The 22,388-nt window shown below is 43.8% G+C and overlaps 1 long non-coding RNA gene across 1 annotated transcript; it reads right to left on the bottom strand.

Moving 5' to 3' along the window:
• Nucleotides 1-1,045: 1,045 nt before the first annotated feature.
• On the bottom strand, nucleotides 1,046-2,507 carry LOC123065947 (uncharacterized). Its single transcript, XR_006431187.1, has 3 exons — nucleotides 2,116-2,507; nucleotides 1,820-2,030; nucleotides 1,046-1,108 (listed from the first exon to the last, which is right to left on the bottom strand). It is a non-coding gene; the product is annotated as an uncharacterized lncRNA (long non-coding RNA).
• Nucleotides 2,508-22,388: the final 19,881 nt, after the last annotated feature.

Here is a 22,388-nt window from a genome sequence, read left to right as displayed (position 1 = left end):
ACTTTGAATGTACTCGCAAGTTGCAACAAAAGTGATAACAAATAGTCATGCTGGACATGTGTCTAGGGTTTATTTGCAGAAAGCCATTTTCCCCTAGACTATAAAGAAAAAGAAAAGAAATCAAGTTTTGATAAACATTTTTTTTAGTTTAAACCATCGAGTTTAAGTGAATACTTGGATATCCGCAGCAAGGTTCACTAAAAATATTTTTTTGACAGGTTGAAGTAAAACACCCCGCTGTGTTTAACTTCCACCTAACCCTTTTAAAAAAATAGATTTGAGAAAAGAGAGGGGAGATTCTTCTTCAGTGCAAGTCTTCAGTTGCTTAAAATTGCCCATAGCCGAGGGCACGGCTAATCGATTAGGTTAAACCCTCTGCAGAGGTCGTACATGTTCCCCACATGACACAACCAACCCCGTTTACCATTACACACTTAGGTGTACGACTAGGAGGAGATTGTGACGAAGTCTTTCCGTAACAGCCGCTATACCTGACCAAGCCGCCCGCAACTTAGGCAATGAAAGCCCCTCTATGATGGCGGTCCTGAAGTAAGGGTTTCTCGTTAGTACTAAGCTAAGCCAGAGCCCATAGTAGCATGTGGCTGTATTGGAAGCTACATCAAACTGTTCTTGGAAGATCTCATTCCCCTGGACGGCAGTCCCCACCAAAAACCTGTGTGCAAGATCCCAGTCGGGCGCATTCACTGCAATACCCCGATGGGCACAATCACTTGTAGACGCTCCCGTCATACCATTCCGCCCAGGGAGTAGGTGTTGAAAATAATATAGTTTTGCTTTTCAAAAAAATATATTTTCTAAATCATTGTTCCAAAGGAACAAGTTTGTATTTTCAAAATATTTGGTCCACCCCAACTACAAGCATGGCTAAGCGTATAGTCCAATAGCATTGGTTCCTAGGGCTTTACTACTAGTAAAATATTTGCAAAATAGAAACATAAAAACCAACACATGCATGCTAATTGATTTTAAAAAAATCAATGCAAGATAAAAACATGGGATGAATATGGTCAAGGTTGCAACTTGCCTTCTGACTCGCAGCAACACGGTTCTACCTCCTCGTAGAATTCACCTTCGCACTCGTCACAATCTAACGCAACAAAATTACTTGAGTAAGACACTCCACACATCAACATTCACATAAGAAGTGCTCAAGCAAAACCATCCAAATCACAATTCATGCCAAACGACCCTAGCAAGTTAACTACATATGACTCAAGTTTGTGCAATTGGACCGATTCATATGAATGGCATATAGTTTGCGTTAATAAACTAATTAGTAATTTTCTAACTCTAAATTTTTATGACGACAAGAACTAACCAGATAGGTTTTCTACGGATCAATATAATGGTTTTAACAATGAAACAAAATTTAGTTTAACGAGTTTATTAATGGATGAACAAAGGAGGTCAAAATCAGGGTATTGTGCTAAAACAGTAACCAAACTTTACTGAAAAAATATTCTATGCATTCTAGCAGATTGGAACGGTTCCAAGGACCAATTTTCATATATAAAAGTTTTTCATATGATTTACAAAATAAAAGATATAGTAAAAATACTCAAATTATCATTTAAATGAAAATGAGATTTTAATTTGCGCAAAAGTAACATTTCTAATTTTTGTAATAAACTAGAGGTCCGCAGCTATCTAGGGATATCATATTTGTCAAATTTGGATAAGCGGTTTAAAATAATTTCCTGGAAAAGAAACGAGGTAAGAAAAAGAGTCGCCACGTGGCAGAATTCTATAGGCTAATACTGTTTTGTTTTTTTTAACAGAGAAAGAGGGCTGGCCTCACCGGAGATGGAGATGGCCGGTGACGGTGGCTCGGACGTGAAGCGACACGGCGGTCTCCGGCAATGGTAGAGAAGTGGACGAGGGAGAGGAAGTCGGGGTGAGTCTCCAGGACACGACGTCGGCTCCTGCTTTGCCTTCTGGTGGCTGCTAGATGTCGCCGGAGTTGGGCGCAACCCCGGCCGAAATCAGACAACGAAGAACTCGTGCTCCGGCTGCGAATTTTCAAAAGAAAACAGGGTCCATAAGATGTGCAAGATCGAGATATGAAGGATGAAAGAGTTAGAATGTCTGCTTCACCTCGAACTCGCCGGAACCTTCCACGAACAGCAGCAGTGTCAGGCAACTCCGGTGAGCAATTCACGACGATGAGTAGGGTTATAAGCTCCCAAAGGAGAGGGTTTCGGGCAAGGAGAGAGTTGTGAGGGGAGGGGACCTTTTATAGGATGCAGGGAAGGTCGAAATGACACAGGGCGTCGTCGGAGTTATAGCTGTTGTTTCTGGTGCTCTAATGGCCATTAGGGCTCGTTCTAGTGCGGGTAACGGAAGGTTAAGAGTTAGGGAGGGTGTGAGGAATCCGTTCAGAGCGGAATTAAGGCGACGGGAAGGAGGGGAGGAGTCAGACGGGGTGAGTGGGGCGCTGGTTCGTTCCCTGCGTTGGACAAGAGGTTGGGGACGAACGACCAGGTCGGGTCGTGAGGAGATGGAAGAAAACGGAAAGAGAGAAAAAAAAATGGTGAAGAGGACCTGGGCCGGTGCTGCATGTGTTGAGACGTAGCTCGTATGCCTGTAGGTCCAACTCCTAGCGTTGCTTGCATATGGGGAGCTCCTAGTTGGCGCTTCAGGCGCCAGCTAAGGGAGCTGGCGCTCACAGCCGCCGAATCATGGGCCGGCTCATATGGCGACCACGCCCAGTCGCTGGCTAACCTCGCCCCGCCTGGTCCCTCGCTCGATCGAGAGCCTCGAGGGCTGTTCGTACGGTCGCGGTTGACCAGTTGACTGACTGGTCAACCGTTGACTTTAGAAAAAAGATAAAAACGTAAAACAAAAAAATCACAAAAAAAGAAAAAAAATCGAGATTTCAAAAAAGTTCACAAATTTGGAAACCTACATCCATTTTTCAAATCATCAAATTTGGAAAAAAGTTCACAAAAATTGAAAAAAGTTCATCAAATTGGGAAAGAGTTCATCAATTTTGAAATAAGTTCACCGAATTTAAAAAAATAATCAATTTTTCAAAACAGTTCATCGATTTTGAAAAGGTGTTCATCAATTTTTAAAAAAAGTTCATTGATTTTGAAAAAAGTTCATCAATTTTGAAAAACAATTTATCGATTTTGAAAGAGAGTTCATCCATTTTGAAAAAAAGTTCATGGATTGAGAAAAGAGTTCATTGGTTTTGAAAAAGAGTTCATCAATTTAGAAAAAAATTCATCGATTTAGAAAAAAGTTCATCGATCTTGAAAAAGAGTTCATCGATTGTGAAAGAAAGTTCACCGATTTTGAAAAATAGTTCTTTCAAATTAGCAAAAGAAATATAAAACCGTTCCGAAAAGAAGAAAAAAAGAAAAAGAACAAAAAACATAACAAAACCGTTTCGAATAAAAAGGAAAAAGAAATATGAAAAAGGAATCGTTGTAAGAAAAAAAGGTGAAGAAGCAGCAATTTAGTCAACTAATACGAGTAATTGTGGTGGTTAGTGCATCAGGTGAAAGACCATGAGGTCGCAGGATCGATTCCCATCCAAAGCGCGCCTTTTTTGTCCTCACGGCAAGAAGGAAAGGAAAAGGAAAAGATGGGCCAGGCCCAGTTAACGTGGCTGCAGGCGCCGGTTTGCGGGAACAGATAAAACCGGCGCCTACAGCGCTAAATAGGAAATCCCTTGCATATGTGGCTTAGGAATTAAGAGTGGGCCGTGAGCTAATTAGATTAGGATTATTAATAATGTTCTAAATGGGTAGGAAAGTTAAAGGAAACATAAAATAACAATTTTCGCATAACATATTTATTATTTGGAGTCTAGTATATGTATACTCCGAACTAAAAAAAGTATGCATGCACTTACTTATATTAGATGCCTTATGGACATAACTAAGTTTCCAAAAATGTAATTTCAGTTTATATAATCTATTGTTCTGATAAATACTAAAATGCAAATTACAATTATTCAAATGATGAACAAATTATGCAAGATGCTCATGCTTTAATATAACATTTCAAATTGAAAATTTAGGATGTTACACCAAAAGTATATGAAAGTTGAATAATATTGGCATGAAACAATCAAAAATTATAGATACGATGGAGACGTATCAGCATCGCCAAGCTTAATTCCTGCTCGTCCTCGAGTAGGTAAATGATAAAAAAGATAATTTTTGATGTGGAATGCTACGTAGCATAATCTTGATCACATAATCTAATCATGACATGAATATTAAGACACGAGTGATTCAAAGCAATAGTCTATCATTTGACATTAAGACAATAATACTTCAAGCATGCTAACCAAGCAATTATGTCTTATCAAATAACATAGCAAAGAAATCTTATCCCTACAAAATCATATAGTTTGGCCATGCTTCATTTTTGTCACACAAAATGCTCCCATCATGCACAACCTCAATGACAAGCCGAACAATTGGTTCATACTTTTTAACGCGCTTCAGCCTTTTCAACCCTCACGCAATACATGAGCGTAAGCCATGGATATAGCACTATAGGTGGAATAACATATGATAATGGGGGTTATATGGAGAAGACAAAAAGGAGAAAGTCTCACATCGATGCGACTAATCAACGTGCTATGGAGATGCCCATCAATTGATGTTAATGTGAGGAGTAGGGATTGTCATGCAACGGATGCAAAGAGCTATAAGTGTATGAAAGCTCAAACTGAAACTAAGTGGGTGTGCATCCAACTTGCTTGCTCCTGAAGACCTCGGGCATTTGAGGAAGCCCATCATCGGAATATACAAGCCAAGTTCTATAATGAAAATTCCCACTAGTATATGAAAGTGATAACTCAAGAGACTCTCTATATGAAGAACATAGTGCTACTATGAAGCACAAGTGTGGTAAAAGGATAGTAACATTGCCCCTTCTCTTTTTTTGGTGGGCTTCTTTGGCCTTTTTTTATTTGGGCTTCTTTGGCCTCTTTTATTTTTCATGAAGTCAGGAGACTCATCCTGACTTGTGGGGGAATCATTTCTACCATCATCCTTTCCTCACATGGGACAATGCTCTAATAATGATGATCATCACACTTTTATTTACTTACAACTCAATATTACAACTCGATACTAGAACAAAATATGATTCTATATGAATGCCTCTGGTAGTGTATCAGGATGTGCAATAATCTAGCATAGCAAAGATATAAAAAAATGAACAAGCCATGAAAATGTCATGCTAGCTGTCCTACGATCATGCAAAGCAATATGACAATGAATGCTAAAGTCATGTATATGATGATGATGGAAGTTGCATGGCAATATATCTCGGAATGGCTATGGAAATGCCATGATAGGTAGGTATGGTGGCTATTTGGAGGAAGATATAAGGAGGCTTATGTGTGATACAAAGTATCATATCACAGGGTTTGGATGCACCGGCGAAGTTTGCACCAACTCTCGAGGTGAGAAAGGGCAATCCACGGTACCATAGAGGCTAGCAAATTGCGAAAAGGTAAGAGTGCGTATAATCCATGGACTCACATTAGTCATAAAGAACTCATATACTTATTGCAAAAGTTTATTAGCCCTCTAGCAAAGTACTACTATGCATGCCCCTATGGGGATAGATTGGTAGGAAAAGACCATCGCTCGTCCCTGACCGCCACTCATAAGGAAGACAATCAAAGAAACACCCCATGCTTCAAATTTGTCACACAACGATTACCATACGTGCATGCTACGAGACTTGCAAACCTCAACACAAGTATTTCTCAATTTCACAATTACTCAACTATCACGACTCTAATATCACCACCTTTATATCACAAAACTGTTGCAAGGAATCAAACATATCATATTTAGTGATCTACAAGTTTTATGTAGGATTTTATGACTAACCATGTGAATGACCAATTCCTGTCATCTCTCTAAATAGATATAAGTGAAGCAAGAGAGTTTAATTCTTTCTACAAAAGATATGCCCATGCTCTAACAAATATAAGTGAAGCAAAAGAGTATTCTACAAATGGCGGTTTTCTATGTGAAGAGAAACATGCTACCCAAACTTCAAATGATATAAGTGAAGCACATGAAGCATCCTATAAAGCCATACTCAAAATATATAAGTGAAGTGCAATGAGCATTATGTAAATCAACCAAGGACTATCTCATACCAGCATGGTGCATAAAATAAAAGTGAAAACTAAATGCAGAAGACGCTCCATGAGTTGCACATATCGCATGAACGAAACGAATCTGAAAACATTACCTATACTTGTTGAAGAAAGATGGGATGCCTTCCGGGGCATCCCCAAGCTTAGACGCTTGAGTCTCCTTGAATATTTACATGGGGTGCCTTGGGAATCCCCAAGCTTGAGCTGTTTCCTCTCCTCCTTTTCCTCATATTGAGACCTCCTCGATCTTCGAACACTTCATCCACACAAAACTTCAACAGAAAACTAGGTAAGACCCGTTAATATAATAAAGCAAATCACTACTCTAAGTACTGTTGCAAAACAATTCATATTTTGTTTTTGCATTGTAGCTACTGCAATATAAATTTTCCATGGCTTAATCCACCGATAGAAATTGATAGTTTCATCAAAACAAGCAAACTATGCATCAAAAACAGAATCTGTCTTAAACAGGGCAGACTGTAGTAATCTGAACATTCACAATATTTATGGTACCCCAAAAATTCTTCCAAAATTAGGAAACATAAACAATTTGTATAGAAATACAATGCAAAAAGTTCCAGAACCGTTTGACATTCCAGTAAAAAAATGTAAAATCGCGCACTACAGCTAAAGTTTCTGTCCTGCACCGCACAAACCAACAAGCATTGTAAACATCCTAATGGCAAACCTTGGCACATTATTTTTATAATACAATGGAATTGTACAAGGGGATAAATTTTTTTATTGAAAAGTTTATGTAATCAAGATTCACAAAGTTTTCGTGAGCATGAACAAAGTTCAAGGCTAGCTCCCACTATAACAATGCTCGTCTTTCTCACTTTCACTTTTCTTTTTGAAAAAGTTTTGGGTTCCCCTCTTTATTTTTTTGTTTTTAAACTTTATGAAAGCACACAACAGAAATAAATGACTCTCTAAAACTTCTGGGTTGTCTCCCTGGCAGCGCTTTCTTTAAAGCCATTAAGCTAGGCATTTAGTGCTCAAGTAATGGATCCACCCGGATCCCAAGGTATATCAAAGCAAATTTTAATTAACAATGATTTTTAATTTAGTAGTGATCACAAAGTAACATATATCATGTAATGACGAAGTCTAACTCTTTTCCTATGCATGGGCATGTCATAAAAGAACAATTCATGCACACAAAGTAAATGCCAATGCATTGTATAAGCAGTTTCTTGCAATTCTATCATATTGGAAACATGGAGAGGCGGAGATGTAGTTCCTCTCTCATAATAATTGCAAGTAGGAGAAGAAAGCACATGCATATTATATCTATCAAAATCATCATGTGCAACGGTAAAATGCAACCCATGAACATAATCCTTAATAAGCACAAACTTCTCCGATATAGTGTAGTTTGGAGAATTCAAAAAGATAATAGGACTATTATGTGTGGGTGCAATAGCAACAATTTCATGTTTAACATAATAAACTATAGCAAGTTCATCTCCATAAGGATAATTCATATTGGCATCTTGGCCACAAGCATAGCAAGCATCATCAAAAAGGGGTATTTCAAGAGAATCAACGGGATCATAACAATCATCATACAAATCATCCTTCGGTAAGCACAAAGGGAAATTAAATAATGTATGAGTTGAAGAGTTACTATCATTATAAGGTGGACACGGGTGATGAATCTGCTCTTCCTCCTTTTGTTCTTCGCTCTCCTCCTCATCTTTTTCATCCAATGAGCTCATAGTTTCATCAATTTCTTCTTCCATAGACACCTACAAAATATTAATCTCTTCTTGGACAGCAGAGGAGTCCTCAATATATGGTTTAACATAAGAATTAGAAGCATAACTATCATAACAATACTGAAGTATGGCAAAATTTCTAGATTTATAAAGAGTAGCATCACACTTTTCAGTCAAACAAGCAATTTCATAAGCACCCTTAAAAGCAACAAATTCTTCAATTTGTTGAACATCATAGTAATTATAAACACCCTTAGCATACGAAGATACGACACCATTATCACTAAACTCACATTGATAGGGAAGGTGTTTCTTAGGGTTTTCAGAACAACAAGTAAAATCATAAATTTCACATAAATTCCAAGCATAGCATTGCAAATGATGAATTTGATCCAGTAAAAGTTTCCCTTTTTGAGAGAAGCGGCGTCGCACATAACAAGCATGCTCATCCAAAGATTTACCCTCAACTAAGCTAGTTGGGGTTTCAGCACAAGCACATAGGGATCGAAGATGATCCATGTAAAAAGCTTCAGGAGTGTGATAGATTTTGAGTGGTTCTTTAATCATTTGTGTAGTAGGTACAACTATTTTTTTGGTATTTTGCATTTCCTACCCATAACTAAAGATAGAAAACAACTAAGAACAACAAATAAAAAATACTTAGTGATAAAGCAAACAAGCACACACGAGAATATTCACCCCACGCTATGACTCCCCGGCAACGGCGCCAGAAAAAGGACTTGATAACCCACAAGTATAGGGGATCAATTGTAGCCTCTTTCGATAAGTAAGAGTGTCGAACCCAACAAGGAGCTAAAGGTAGAACAAATATTCCCTCAAGTTCTATCGACCACCGATACAACTCTACGCACGCTTAACATTTGCTTTACCTAAAACAAGTATGAAACTAGAAGTACTTTGTAGGTGTTGTTGGATAGGGTTGCAAGAATATAAAGAGCACGTAAATATAAACTAGGGGCTGTTTAGATAAAGAAACAATAAAATTAGTATAGAGAGTGTGGGAAAGTTGTGGTAGGAGTTGCGAAATTGTCCCTAAGCAATTGACTACTTTACTAGACCGATAGGAATTTTTATGTGGGAGAGGCCAGTGCTAGCATGTCATCCCTGACTTGGAATTTTATGCACTTACGATTGGAACTATTAGCAAGCATCCGCAACTACTAACGTTCATTAAGGTAAAACCCAACCATAGCATTAAGATATGTTGGCCCCCCTTCAATCCCGTATGCATCAATTTCTATGCTAGGTTGAAGCTTCTGTCACTCTTGCCCTCCAATACATAGTCCTATCAACATAAAACTAACCCTATGGTGTGATCCACGCGCGCGCTCATATGATGGGCACCAAAGGACAACAACATAACCACAAGCAAATTAAACCAATCATAGCAATTCACCAATTATCGAAAGGACAATGAAAATCTACTCAGACATCATAGGATGGCAACACATCATTGGATAATAATATGAAGCATAAAGCACCATGTTCAAGTAGGGGGTTCAACGGTTTGCGGGAGAGTGGACCGCTAAATATAGATGGGGAAAGATGATGGAGATGTTGGTGAAGATGACGGAGGTGTTGATGTAGATCGCGGTGATGATGATGGCCCCGACGGTGTTCTGGCGCCACCGGGAGAGAGGGGGGAGAGCCCCCTTCTTTTTCTTCTTCCTTGACCTTCTCCCTAGATGGGAGAAGGGCTTCCCCTCTGGTACATGGCCTTCATGGCGTGGGAGGGGCGAGAGCCCCTCCAAGATTGGATATGTCTCTCTGTCTCTCTCTGTTTCTGCGTTCCTGATTCTGCCCTTTCACCGTTTTTTATATTCCCAGAGATCCATAACTCCGATTGGGTTGTCCTTTGGAAGCGATTTCTATCTGGATATTGGCTTTCTTGCTGCGAAAGAAGGGCACCAACCGCCTTACAGGGTGGCCATGAGGGCCCAGGGCACGCCTGACCCCCTGGGGCGCGCCCCCTGCCTCGTGGCCCCCTCGGGCATCGTCTCGCGTTGATTCTTCTTCCCAAAATTCATAAATATTCCAGAAAAAGTCTCCGTCCATTTTTATTCCGTTTGGACTCCATTTGATATTGGTTTTCTATGAAACATAAAACATGCAACAGACAGCAACTGACACTAGGCACTAGATCAATATGTTAGTCCCAAAAATAGTATATAAAGTTGCCAAAAGTATATGAAAGTTGAATAATATTGGCATGGAACAATTAAAAATTGTAGATACGACGGAGACATACCAGTACTCAAGCGCAGTACAGCTACGGAGCAGGTGCTCCATAGCCTTCTTTGAGATGGCAACGTCGAAGAGGTCGAGCTGCTTGAGTTGAGGGAGAAGAAGGGTGGGCAGGACATTAATCTGGGGAAAATAACAGGAGCTGAAGCTAGCGCGGCGCAGCGTTGGCGTGAGGCAGAGCATGGACGACGGCAGAGAGCGACATCGTCCAGCTTCAAACCTGAACTCCTCTAGATGATCTAGGTCGGGGGATAAGAACTGCTTGTCGAACTTGGCTTGGACCTTGCAATTGGTACTAAACATGCGGATGTCAAGGCATATGGCTTACCTAGGGTGTGATAAAAGGATCTGGAGACTGCTGCCATGCGTTTGCAATCCATGTCGCAGAGGCAACTGTCGATGGTGAGGTTGAGGGGGACGCGACGCCAGAGGGGGCGCTGCCACCGGGAGAGCAGGGTGGTCCACACGACAGATTTGGTGGGGAGGAGGCCAATGATGACGAGCAGCATGTCATCGGGGAGGCTGCTGATGAAGTCCAAGCTCGTCGGATGCGGCTTTGGCTCGATCCGCCTCTGCCTGTTGGCTGCCTTGCCGTCCATCTCAGCCGGCAGCGACGCCGGTGTACACATGTGCTAGGTGTGCGCGAGTGCGTCCTTCTGTGCATGCCGCCGTGCAGTGGTGAAGTGTGCACGAGTGCGTCCTTCACGCGAAAGAAGTGTGCCTTCAATTTACTAGCGTGCGGGGTGCTACCCCGAGTGGTTTCAACTTTGTTTACTTCACCGCGTGTCAGATGGGCCTCTAGTTTACTTATTTTCACCCACTGCCACATGGGCCAGCACACAAAGATTTAGAACACGAGCTGACAAGGCAACATGTGGACTGGTTGACCCGTCAACTAAACAATATACGGAGCTATATGCTGACACAATGACCGTACAATCCCTCGGTATAGAGAGTTCGAGGGAGTGGGAGGCCCATGAGGGATAGTAGAGACAGAGAGAGAGAGAGAGAGAAGAGCTACTCCGTCCGTTAAATAATGTAGTGCCTATATTTTTTTAAAGTCAAACATTTGAAACTTTGACCAAGTTTATAAAGAAATTACTTATATCTACAATACAAAGATAAATGATAGTATGAAGTAAGTACATGTTGTGATGAATCTAATGACCGTTCCATATGTAAATGTTTTTCTCCACATATACCTGGTCAAACTTTTCTGAGGTTTGAGTTTTCAAAACATCCATATGCTTATGGACGTGAGAGTCCCTAACTAGAGAGAGAGAGAGAGAGAGAGAGAGAGTGAGCGAGCGAGAGAGAGTGAAATAGAAAGAGTGAGTGAAAAAAGTGTGTGTGCATGTGTGAAAGAGACATGGACAACACACGATAAAGTAGAGAAAAAGTGTGTGTGTCTTATGCAAACATATCACACATGCATCTTCGACAGCGGAAGCGAGGTGAGGACATAGTGTGTGGTTGTTTGCAACCGAGAGAGAAAGACCCCTAGCACGTGGCCAAGAGAGGTCTGACAAACAAGGGAGAGAGGTCGGGAGAAACGTATGGAGAAAATGCAGACATGGGGAGGAGAGAGTGTATGTTTGTGACACAGAGATCCCCTGGAGATCATTTTGGGACTACATGGGTGGGAGATCGAGTGACAAGGTGTGCGCCGATAGAAGATACCCCGAGAGATATCAAGATAGACATATGGATGAAAGGAGACAATACGTGTGTTCATGATGGCTAGTGAGAGATAATCATAGTTAGGGGGAGAGTGCATGCGTGTATGATGGAGTGAGGGATTATGGTACCTAGGGGGTGCGTGTTACATAGAGAGAGAACAAGGACAGGGAGTGTTAGATGGGTCTATGTAGCGCGAGCGAGATATGTGTATGTGTGAACCAGGGATATATAAAGTTTGAGAGAGATAGAGGAGCCCCGATACGGCTGAGTGGTGCGTCAGACAGCTGAGAGGGGGAAAGAGATATTCCACCCTCTCGATAATGCAGTGCATATAAATTTTGTAGAAGTCTAACTTTGGAAACATTGACCAGGTTTATGCAAATATTATTTATATCTACAATACATCATACAAAACTACATCTCATGATGAATCTAATGATATATGTTTGTCGTTCTAGATGTAAATGTTTTTCTCCACGTACATGGTCAAACATTGTGATGTTTGACTTTTCAATAAATCTCTATGCTATGGACCGAAGAGAGTGCCTGAGTCGAGAGAGATCAAGTGCGTGTGAAGGAGAATGAGTGAATGTGCAAAAGAGAGTGTGTGTGAAAGAGAAAGGGACAACAAACAATAAATTAGGGAGGGAGACAGAGAGTGTGTGTGTGTTCGTTTCTTATGCAAACATATCATGCATGCATCTCCGAGATAGAAAAAGCAAGGTGAGGAGATACATGAATATAGCTAGTGCGTGATTGTTTGCAACGGAGAGAGACACCCCTATAGCACATGTCTAGTAGAGTTCTGGCCAATAAGGGACAAAGGTCAAGAGGGACACATGGAGGAGATGGACGCATGGGGAGGGAGAGAGGGTGTGTTTGTGATAGAGTGATCCCTTGAGATCGTGAGGGGACTATATGGGTGGGAGATCGAGGGACAAGGTGCGTGTGCGATAGAAAGATGCCCCGAGAGAAATCGAGATAGACCATGCACATGTTTGTGATGGAGACTAAGAATTAGCTAGTCATATACATATAGGGGGGACTATGTGTGCCTACAATTGAGTGAGAGACCATCATACTTGGCTAGGCGTGAGATTGTGTGTGTGTGTGTGCGTGTGAGTTGGAGAGAGAACGAGGGAGAGAGAAAGAGTTTTAGATGGGTCTATCGAGTGCGAGTGAGATATGCATGTGTATGTGTGACCCATGGAGATGGAGAGTTTGAGAGAGAGGGAAGAGCTCCGAGATGGCAGAGTGGTGCGTGAGAGAGTTACGGACAACGAGACAGGGAATTTGTGTGTGTGCGATGAGTGAACCCAAGATATTTAGCTTGGACTAGCGAATCATACATAGTGTGCGAGAGAGACCTATACATGGAGTGTGCATGCGAACTAGAAATACCCCCCCCCACACACACAAAGAGAGAGAGAGAGGTAGAGGGACCAACAAGGTTTGTGTTTGGATGTGTGCGATAGAATTAAAGATTGTCGGAGAGAGAGAGAGAGAGAGAGAGAGAGAGAGAGAGAGAGAGAGAGAGAGAGAGAGCAGGAGTCCGGGAGAGGGGGAAGTCGCGTTTTATGCATCAAAGACTGATCTAAACCATGTTTCGATATAAACTTGCATTCAACTATTTAAATTGGAGAACATGTTGTGTGCAATCCACACATGAATGGAGATATGCGTATCAAACAAGTTCATTACTTTGACTTTCAAAATGTTCATGAAGTACTATAATACTGTACAACATGCTACTCGATTGAGGTGTTCAATTTTGGATTTAGTTCACTATTTTGACCTAGTGAACGAGCTATTTCATTGAATCGAACTATTTCATTTTGATTTGATTCCCGTTTTTAAATGGGTCAACTATTTTTCATATAGTAAATCATTAGCAACGAGCATGTAAAAACACATTAGTCCTGAGCATCATCTCTCCATCTAAAAAAGAAGTCGCAAGCAAATATTTTGAAATTTGATTGTAATCGACTTGGTAAGGTAGACGTGGATGATCGTTCTCCCAAAATTTGAATGAGCCGCTAAACACCCTCTGCTCGGTGGAATTCGCCCGAGCAAATAAATGGGAGACGCGGAATTACCGGCCTATGTGGTACACACATCAATTGACCCGTTGTACATCGAGGATAGGTTCGTAACTTCATCCAAGCGTGCCTTCTCCTCGGCCGAAACGACATGTGCCAAATAATTCATAAACCATGGGCGGCAAAATACCCTCTCCTCGCCCGAAAGCGCTCGCGCCGACTATTTCAAAATACTCCCTCCTCGCCCGAAATCGCTCACGCCCACTGACGGTGTCCTGGACTAGGGGGGTACTCACCACGTCGTCTCTCAATCAGCTATATTGGGCCAAGGACCCCCACGGCTGTATACTCATGGGCCAGTTCGGACAACCCCTACCGCATACAAGGAAGACTCCACAAGACTTGGCGCCCAAGACAAGGACTCTCCTAAACACTAGGTCTCCGGTGTCTTATATAAACCGAGGCCAGGCTAGTCAATAGACGATCTCATATTCATTACTATAATCTCGTGGTAGATACATGTACTCTGTACTACACCCATATGAATACAATCAAAAGCAGCATGTAGGGTGTTATCTCATCAAGAGAGCCCGAAGCTGGGTAAAACCCCGTGGCCATGTTACCATCGCTCCAAGACGCCTAGCTTAGGATCCCTACTACGAGATACGCCGGATATTGAACCGACATTGGTGCTTTCATTGAGAGCCTACTGGGTGGTCGTCACGGATCGGTGGGATGATCAGGTCATATTTTTTCAGTTAGATCTATTTCAGGCCGATCTTATTTTTCGCAAATCATTGTTGTCGGCTTGTATGATTTTTGTTTGCAGAAATCAAGCCCGTAGAATTTTCTATGCGGCGGCTGCTGCGCGCAGGGTTCGACAGCTTGTTGGTCCGCTCGCATATGGTGTGCTAGAGACGATCTCAGAATATTGCGCCAGAGGCGACATGCGCCTAGAGCGGTGGCGGCAGGAGGCCCGGCGGCACCAGCGCTGGGACGCATAACCCCGGATTCCCTGATCAGCGTCAGCCCCGTACGCTGGATGGACAACGACTTGTGAGACCTGCGGTAGTCCAGCCGAGGACCGCGCGACACTACTACCGGAACAACGAGGAACAATGCACGGAGATGGCCGATGCGGCCCGTGCGTGGAAGCAACCGAAGCTTCAGAAGGCTATCAACGCACAGGGTCACCCGGTCCTTTATTTTCTTTTCTTCATTGTTTAATTATTAGGCAGTCTACCTAATCATCTGTCTTTTGTGTACTCTCACAAGCAAGTTCTAGCACTTATTACCAGGGCTGTGCGGGTATTTGGCGGCCTGCCGAGGAGCAAAGCCGGACTCTCCTCACACGCACTAGCTTACGTGAGCTGACAAGAGTTCGGCTCGATCTCCACGTATTCGAGGGAGTGTTCTCTCTCCTTCCCTTTTTTTCAGATCGGCAGCCACACAGGGAGCTTCCATCCCTCTTTCTCTATTATTTAATTATAAGCAGGTCATCTGTAGCTTTCGCTGATTGGGTATGTCTTGCATGCACCGCTCAGCTCACGTGCTATTACTAATGGGTTGCTTCTCAAACGTACACCAATACCTCATCTAAGTGTGCTGATTGTTTTACAGTTTGGAGGTTTGATTGACAGTGCAACTTTTCTTCAAAATTGCTATTCGCCTTTGAGGAAGCCGCGCCGCGTGGCCATATCTTCGTCAGCCCAGTTTTTCTATCTGTCAGTTGGCGGATGCTTCATCCGTGACATAAACTGTCACTTGAGTTCGGGTTCGTTGTGTCCATGCTACTGATTCGACCTTGGCACCCAGGCCACATCTTTTTAATAAATTACTTTACGTATTTTATTTGTGCAAAAATAAAATGTTATTACTAGTATTATTTCTTGCTGAAAAGTATATAGACCTAGAGTACTACTAACCTAATAGACTACTAGTTTTGCAGCACCGTGCCCCTGGATTTGGTAAGTGGGTTCTAGTAATTTAAAGTACTACTACTTCACGTAGAGGCCGAGTCCAATGTTTTCTTGGTACTGGTTGATACTAGTCTCGTACAGACATTTTTCTGTTTGTTCGCTTCGGCCTGCTACGGTCTTCGTCGTCAAACAGAGAAATTCTACCGATGTTTGTACCTGGCACCAGTCCGACCAGCCTCTCCCTGTCACCTGGGCAGGCCGCCCTTTGCTGACATCGCCGTGCCACGACGCCAACGCGCCGTCGAGCTAGCCTCAGCGCTCAGGCCATATTTACCAAACTTTTTTCGCATAAATTAATTATGCACCTTTTTTATCATTATTATTTTTTGGTTTGCACTATTTTACCTGTGCATGCAATTGACTTAGATCGGGCCACACTATCCCCTCGGCGTGGTGTCCTTGTTGCCCACCTCCATCGACCGAATTGTGTCGTCACCTTGGAGCTCTGCCCTGTGTTGGCAACCCCGCATCGTCGCTTCATCAACCTACTCGGCCGGAGACTCCGGCATCACCCCGCCGACCTGCTTCGTCACCTCGGCTAAACTGGGAGCTTCAACTCTCCACAGCGGTCGTGCTGTGTTGCCCCTTCGGGAGGCCCAGCTCTCCGCTCGGCCACCTCGGGGCCAGCTTGGGGGCTGGAACCTTGTCCCGCATCAAGCTCGGACCGCGTCATCAATGCCGAACACATTAACCAGCTAAGTCGCTTTCATGCTCAAAGTTTTAAATTTTAAATTTGTGTTCGGTTCGACCAAGCATTATACCTTTTTGGCAAAAAATTATTTGTGAAAAACTTCCTTGTCCAAACTTTGTTTGTGACACACAAATTTAAATACCCCGTTTACTTGGGGGCTTCCTTTATGAAGCCTTTCCTCTTGCAAATGATTATACTTGTACGACTTCGTTCTTTGTTCGTGCATTATGCCACAATATGCACCATATTGACTTAAGTTGTTCCGCAAGCTGGGTTGCCTGGCTCCTGTGCTTACCCCTACGTTCCCGATTGTTCAACTAGGGAGTAAAGGGAGCACCTATGCGATTGTCACGACCGGGTCATCCGAGCTCTGACCTCAGACTGGGTGAAGCCGAAAGCTAGCGCTCTTATTGTTTTCAATCATGGTCGGCACACAACGGAACTCATGAGTACAAAAAATCTATTGCACAAGTCTCATAATGACAATGAGCACCGAAGAAAGGTATCGGTGGGGGTACTATTTTCTTCGAAGATGCTTCTTAGACTTTGTAAGTAATATAGCATAAGTTCCCTAAGCGCGCTTTGTCTGTTACAGCCTTATGGCCTGATTGTCTGGTTATCGGAAACACCGTTGATATTCTCGACAGGTGGAGTACATAACACTTTTTGGTCCTCGACCAAAGAGGGAGAAGCCGACGGTCGGTTAAGACGCGTATAAAGTTTGGGTGAACACAGATATGATACAAGTACTTCGGTACATACAATCATTTTACATAAAATTCTTTTACCCAAGGCACTCGTGGGCTCTTAAATTTATGTGAGCTGTTTTATAATAAGTGTTCTTCTTCCTAGTCGTTGCAAAGTTTTTTTTCTATCACTCCTTTTTTCGACGCGAGTGTGTGGTCAATAGTCGGATTTCCCTCTCAAAGTACTCAGCCTTCGGGATAGGAGGTTGAAGCCGTATGCTGACCCGCTTGAAGTCTTAAGATAGGATGTGTCATGTTAAAGCATGACAGAAGCAATTTTTTTTTCTAAGACAAATTTTCTGATTGGCACCGAACACTTCATCTAGTTCGGACGTCGAGTTTTTTCTGACGTTTTTTGGTCTTCCAATCCTATGGCACTTTTTAACTATTTGTGTGTTTTCCGCATAAGTCTCGTAGTGCAACGTCGGACACCTTTAGAGATTCGGCAAAAAATCTCGGATATTGCTATATATGCATCAGTTTCGAATTGTGTCTTCGGTCAATAGTTGGGTTGCCCGGCTACTGTGCTTGCCTCCTATGTTCCACTTTGTTCGGCTAGGTGTGTAAAGGGAGAACCACTGGGATTGTGCTTCCAGCTCGCATGGTTAAGCACCGTAGTGGAGAAAGCCGAAAACTGACTATCACAATAAGCGTAAACTGGTCAGCAGTCCGATGACTGTATTAAAAGACGGGCCTTTCATAACATTGGCCGAAGTGTTTACGGCTTGACCTCGACTGTCGCCGAACACTAAGCGGGGGGCTACTTGCTGGCCTCCCAACTTTAAGATCCTATGACTAAGTGAAAGTTATAAAGCTCGCATATCTGATTGCCTCGTTTCCGCCAACACAGCCGCCTTCGGGCACCGAGACGTCAGCTAAGGGTTGTTTTGTTATTTCGGAAACACCCTGCGTAGCATCTACAAGGGGGTAGACACTGACGATGGGCCACTTTCAGATTATAAACGGTCGCAATGGAAGTGAACATTTGGGTTCATCTAGACCACAGAGTTTGGAAGCTTTTCCCGAACTAAATCCTCAGTATTTCCCCCCCACATTGATCGGAGATGAGGTTTCATGATCATGCTTAGCATGACAACCCAAAAGAAGGAACCGATAGCAGGACTATTTTCTTTGGACGATTTTTCTTATGTTAAAACAATAATATAAACACGTCTCTCTGTGTACCATTGTTTATAAAACCGTATGGTCGGATTGCCTTGTTTGCCGTAAATCTTTGCCCTCATAAAGGCTTTATAAAGTAGGACAAACACTCCTGGGCTACTGGCCGAGGAGGTTGAAGCCGATGGTCGATCAACAAAGTTTTGTACAATGCGGATCCGAGCATTATGATGTAAAGTACCTGGATACATAGAATCATTATAATTTGTGATTTTGCTTTGGATATAGATCCTTAATTCGGCCACCCGTGCCCACATTAAGGCTCGGGGGCTACTGGGCTTCGTGCTTATTATTTACAAAGATTAAAGGGGTAAATTGATCCCCTGATCTGGTGTCGCCACCCGACCAGTGTCTCGGGGGCTACTGCATTGCCTGTCCAATGCAGAAAATTTGAAGTGCAATATAGTTTTCGAGGAGATTATTATCCTCAGGTTGGTCGGCTGCACCCAACCTGAGTCTCGAGGACTTTGCACATCGCGTTTCTATTCCTATGTATGCTGCCGAGCTATGAGTTGATCCTCAGGCCGATTTCGCGCATCGACCTGAGTCTTAGGGGCAACTAGGATCAGCGGTTTCATCTTTTCCTTCAGGTGCATCTCGGGTTTTAGACCGACGCACACACCTTGAGGGTTACTGGCTATACATCTCAGCAGAGATTACATTGCATAATTCAGAATTAAATTCATAAAAATCAGCCCATGGCTGGGGTGGTGCACCACCTCGGATACAGTCCGGCGTTGGTGCTCGACTACAATAGACACCCCAGAAGCAGTCCGGCATAAAGCTCGGACGCTAGTGGCTGGCTCCGTAGAGGGCAGTTTCGGCATTAAGCTCGGCTAAACTCCTTCAACTTTTTTGAACCAAGGTGATCTATGACACCTCAGATATAGTCCGGCGTTGGGGCTTGGACATAGTCCGGCGTTGGAGCTTGGACATAGTCCGACGTTGGAGCTTGGACATAGTCCGGCGTTGGAGCTCGGATACATTCTGGCGTTGGAGCTCGGAAGCGGTCCGGCGTTGGTGCTCGGCTGCTAAAGATACCTCGAATGCAGTCCGGCGTTGGAGCTCGAACACAAGAGGACGTTGCCACTCGGGAACCACTTCAAACCCGAGGTATGGCATAAAAATAACAAGGCATTGATAAAGGCCAGAAACTTAAAGGGGCTCCTCGGATACCCGACGTGTAAACTCTTTGGAGTCACCTTGGCGATCCTCAAGATCGAAGATGAGAAGATTTGTTGAACCAGTTTTGAAGATCAACGACCGAAGGTGAAGAACAGTTCGGAAGAATCGAGGAGCGTCCCCAACTTCAAGACCGGTTCAGGGGGCTACTGACGGTGTCCTGGACTAGGGGGGGGGTACTCACCACGTCGTCTCCCAATCAGCTAGATTGGGCCGAGGACCCCCACGGCCGTATACTCATGGGCCAGTTCGGACAACCCCTGCCGCATACAAGGAAGACTCCACAAGACTTGGCGCCCAAGACAAGGACTCTCCTAAACCCTAGGCCTCCGGTGTCTTATATAAACCGAGGCCAGGCTAGTCAATAGATGATCTCATATTCATTACTACAATCTCATGGTAGATACATGTACTCTGTACTACACCCATATGAATACAATCAAAAGCAGCATGTAGGGTGTTATCTCATCAAGAGAGCCCGAAGCTGGGTAAAACACTGTGTCCATGTTACCATCGCTCCAAGACGCCTAGCTTAGGACCCCTACTACGAGATACGCCGGATATTGAACCGACACCCACTATTTCAAAACACGCCCTCCTAGCCCGAAATCGCTCGCACCCACTATTTCAAAACATGCCCTCCTTGCCCGAATCGCTCGCGCCCATATTTGGAAGAAGCAAAGTTACTCTACTATTCCTGACCCTCAGTACACAGACCCAAGCCCAGAAGCCTAAAGGCAGGGGTAGAATTGTAACTTCCCCCACATTTCAGACAAATGCATTCATAAGACATGGTTCCCCCTCCCAATTCCCCATTCATACCTCGTGGGCACCAAATCACCTTCTCCCCAGAAGCTTCCTCCCCAGCCGCGGAACCTCAGCCCCTCCTCCATGGCGCCCCACACCGCACCAAATTCACCACCGCCCTCCTCCCTAATGCCAGTGATGCTGTCCGTTTGTCGTCGTGCACTGGGCCATGTGCCTCTTATTCTATGCTGCCGGAGCTGTGTCGACGACGGCTGCGTGAACCATACCAGAGCCGATTCACCCCCGCTGTTGTGCACGGCTCCAGAGTGGCTCCAATGTCAGAAGCGTCCAGCAGGGCCCTGATGCTTCTTCCCCGTAGCCGTCAACCGTCGCAACATCTCTGCTTTCCTGCGGCTGGTAGCCACCGCACTTCAGGACGGAGATTTAAAATACCCCTCTTCTTCGAAGAGGCACTACTGCAGGGATGCTACAAACGCGACATTACAATCAGAGAGCCTTCGACGAAACTGTGTGCGATGCAGTAATCGCAAACGATGGTGTAAAAAATGGTCAAAAAGGTGCAAAATGTTTGCAATGACGGATGCATCAAACATGGTTCAGATTTTGGTTGCATGTGCGATGCAGAGCATATGGTTCAGTTCAATTAACTGTTTGCGATGAGGAGGAACAAAAGAAACGGGCTGCCAGATGAAGGCGTGTGCGATGTACACCATACAGTTCACTCGGATGAACTGTTTGTGATGAGGCAGAACAATAGAAACGGGCAGCCAGATGAATGTGTGTGTGATATATGGTATACAGTTCACTAGCCAAGAGAACGGAAACGGTTCAACTTAACAAGATGTGTGTGATACGCGGAAAACAGGTCTATAATCGGAAATGTCTGGGAAGACCGATAACAACATAGACGATTCTTGTTAACAAGTCATGTGTGTTGTGAGCAAACGATTGCTAGTATACAATTGTCAGTGATTGATGAAATCATCACCGACGGGTTCCATTGTTTAGACCGTGTGTGATGTGGTTTGCTCTGTCTACAGAGCATCAACATATATACTTAAAAAGACAGCATTGCATAACCAAAAGTATATAATTACACAAGTGACTACACACATAACATTTCCACACACCAAAGTAAGCAATTACATGCATGCGAAATTAGGAGAAACGAGGATCTAATCATCTACTTCTTGTTAAGATGACGCATGCCATTGCTCTGCTTCTGGCTAGATCCCTAGCCGTTTTGGGGAAGGAGGCACTTCCTCATGTCAACGATCCGCCTGTACATGTCGTAGCTCCTGTACGCCTCCTTGGACGCGTACATGATGTGAGCTTTGTCGAGTTTCTCCATCCAGGCCGAGTGCCAGGCACGCATGTCCTTGTTGCAGGAATCCTTCATGTATCTGTAGTTGGGATCGATGATGGCCTCGGCGAGGTGAACCAATGAGTCCTTCTCATGCTCCTTGCTGCCCCAGATCTTGTATTAGACCTGGATGTAACCAAGATTCTGGCAGGCGATGCCCGAATTCTTGAGCACCTTGACATCGTTGGTGATTTCCACCATAGAGAACATGTAGTGGGGGCTGTTGACAAACCTGGCAAAACGCTCGCAAGGCCTTGTGGCCAGGCAGTAGTGGTAGACGAGGACGTGACTGCGCACGCATATATGGGCGATGGCGACCTTGGGATGAGACTCGACACGAGCGCGCGTGTAATCGAGGTTGAACCCAACCACCTTGTACTTCTCCTCGGAAAGCAACAACTCCATTATGTGGATGGAGTGCTCCACCAAGACTAGGTTGTTGGTGTACACCACCGAGAGCTCCGTGAACCTTCGGTGGGTGTCCACCATGACATGCATGGTGAATTGGTTCTTGTCGCACGCATCCGCTCGGAGCGCCTTTGGAGCCACGCAGGATACCCTCTAAGAATTTGTCATGGTGGGTCTGCTTCTTGCAATGGTGGGGCACGATCA

This window comes from Triticum aestivum, chromosome 3B (genome assembly GCF_018294505.1).
Source record: "Triticum aestivum cultivar Chinese Spring chromosome 3B, IWGSC CS RefSeq v2.1, whole genome shotgun sequence".
NCBI classification, from domain to species: Eukaryota; Viridiplantae; Streptophyta; class Magnoliopsida; order Poales; family Poaceae; genus Triticum; species Triticum aestivum.
The sequence above is the reverse complement of the archived record's forward strand: the minus strand, read 5'-3'. Positions and strand labels throughout refer to the sequence as shown.